The sequence below is a fragment of the Octopus bimaculoides genome, chromosome 23 (assembly GCF_001194135.2).
Source record: "Octopus bimaculoides isolate UCB-OBI-ISO-001 chromosome 23, ASM119413v2, whole genome shotgun sequence".
Classification (NCBI taxonomy): domain Eukaryota; kingdom Metazoa; phylum Mollusca; class Cephalopoda; order Octopoda; family Octopodidae; genus Octopus; species Octopus bimaculoides.
In genome coordinates this window covers 29804425-29807044 of record NC_069003.1, presented here as the reverse complement: position 1 = coordinate 29807044, position 2620 = coordinate 29804425, and the positions used below count along the sequence as shown (strand labels likewise).

The 2620-nt window shown below is 33.2% G+C and overlaps 1 protein-coding gene across 2 annotated transcripts in view; it reads left to right on the top strand.

Annotated features, from left to right (window-relative positions):
• Positions 1–2620, top strand: part of LOC106869930 (protein EFR3 homolog A) — a 77992-nt gene that overhangs the window by 20074 nt on the left and 55298 nt on the right. The gene's annotated exons all lie outside the window — the stretch shown is intronic.

The following is a 2620-nucleotide window of genomic DNA, read 5'->3' as shown; positions in this document are numbered from 1 at the left end:
TATGTATGTTTATATGTGTGTGTATATGTATATATATATATATATATATGTGTGTGTATATGTATATATATATATATATATATGTGTGTGTATATGTATATATATATATATGTGTGTGTATATGTATATATATGTATGTGTGTGTATATGTATATATATGTATGTGTGTGTATATGTATATATATGTATGTGTGTATATATGTGTATATATATGTATGTGTATATATATATGTGTGTGTATATATATGTGTATATATATATGTGTGTGTGTGTGTGTGTGTGTGTGTGTGTATATATGTTTATATAGATGTATGTATAAAGTGTATATATATGTATATATGTATGTATGTATATATATGTATGTATATATTTGTGTATGTATATATGTGTGTAAAGTTTGGATTATATTTCGTCCTTTAATTTTGAGGATTCCAAAAAAGATTTCTAATATAGATTCTTCATGTTCTGCTGGTAGCTTACTGGCGTAAGTTTGCGAATATGAAAATAGTACTTGTATATGGTGTGTTATTTGAATTTATGGAGAAAAAAAACCCCATAAACAGAAAAGAGAAGATATTAAAATTTAAAAGTATTTTGAATCCTGCAGATGATCATTTCAAACAATGATGTTAAAATCATGCAAATACATGGTTGAATAGAAATAATTAAATTAATTTAATTATTTCTATTCAACCATGTATATATATATACATGTATATATACGTACTCATTTACATATGTATATCAGGATGATCCCTGTTATTTTATACACATTTCCCAATTGTTTATCAACACTAAAATTTAACATCCTGTGGAGCATGCTCACTTGATTTTTTTGTCAAACCTTTTTACACCAGTATTGAATGCCCATTTTTCACTAGCATGCAGCATTGCATATCATACACAAGTAATTTATTTTGCAACTCTGACAGAAATTTCGTTGGTTACTAACAAAGATTTCAGCGATACAATTGTTTATTCTGAGGATGACATTGTAGGGCGGGTGTGAGAGACTGGATCTGGCCAGTTTGAACATGAAACAGGTAGAATATTCGGGCCAGTTTAAAACCTTTAGCATTCACATTACTCTGTCAAATGTAATACTTATTTACTTATTCACATTGTTTCGAATTAATCATGCATTTTCTCATAACTTTGATATTAGAATGATGTGATTGTTCATGTTTAGAATGACATGGTAGGGTAGGTGTGAGAGGCCAGATCTGGCACGGATATGACTGGTTTAAATGCTAAAGGATTAATGTATATGGTATAAAGATAACAAGCTACTAACAGTTTCTTGTTTTGGAGATGTTTCTTGCCTAGACAAGTGTCTCCAAAGCAAGAAACTCCCATATCTTCATACTGCATACATTAATTGATATATATATGTATATAGTGGTGTGTATGTGTGTATATATGTATTAGAAAATTATCAGAAACCAATCATTGATATTTGAAATGCATTTAATACTTATGTTTCAAGTGGTTATGCAACAACTTGTATATAAGTACATCCTCATCAGTTGATTACAAACAAAATTCATTGATAATAAACAATTTTTGCTTCTCTATATAATAATAGATAGGAAGAAGTCATGTAAACCACAAGAAGAATTATAGAGCGAATGAGAGAAAGATAAAAAAAGAGAAAAGGCAAAAGATATGAAAGAAAGGAGTAGTGCTTGAGGAAAGTGAGAGATATGTGGGGGGGGGGGGGGTAAAGGAGGAGAGACTATTTGTTGGCTCAGTGGCAAGAAAATGGGATGGATAGCTGATAAACGTGAAGTGTGGGTGGAGAGCAACAATATTAGTGGATGGAAATGGATGAAAAATGCAATAGTTCCAGGTAGCAGGAGAATTAAGTGATATAAAAGAAGGAAGTGCTTCAGTTAGAGAGATGATTGGCGGTGGAAGTAAGAAATTGGGCAGAGGACCCGTTTGTGTACGCACGCGCGCACACACACACACATATATGATGGGCTTCTTTCACCATCCGTCTACCAAAATTCGCTCAGAAGGCTCTGGTCGACCCTGGGCAATAAGGTTGGAGACATTTTCCTAGCGTGCTGCACAATGGGAATGAACCCAAGATCACATGGTTGAGAAGCAAGCTTCTTACCGCAAAACCAATTCTTGCGCCTCTCATCTCATCCACGACTAAACATTTATTAACTTGTTAAATGTCATCAAGTATTGATCTTAGATGTCTCCAGAATATTGATATTTCATTGCGACTCGTCAAACTTTGAACTCTAGATTTAACCTTTGAACTCCAGATTTAACGACGGGAGATAACTTGTTACTTAGATTTAGTAATAAGGGAAGTAACTTACGCTATTTTGTTTTTCAGTTACGTTCTCTTCTTTTTTTTTTTTTACAATTTTTACTTGTTTTAGTCATTTGACTGTGGCCATGCGTGGTACCTTCGGCAAGTGTCTTCTACTATAGTCTCGGCCCGACCAAAGCCTTGTGAGTGGATTTGGTAGACGGAAACTGAAAGAAGCCCGTCCTATATATGTATATGTGTGTGTGTGTGTGTATATGTTTGTGTGTCTGTGTTTGTACCCCCAACATCACTTGACAACCGATGCTGGTGTGTTTACATCCCCGTAACTTA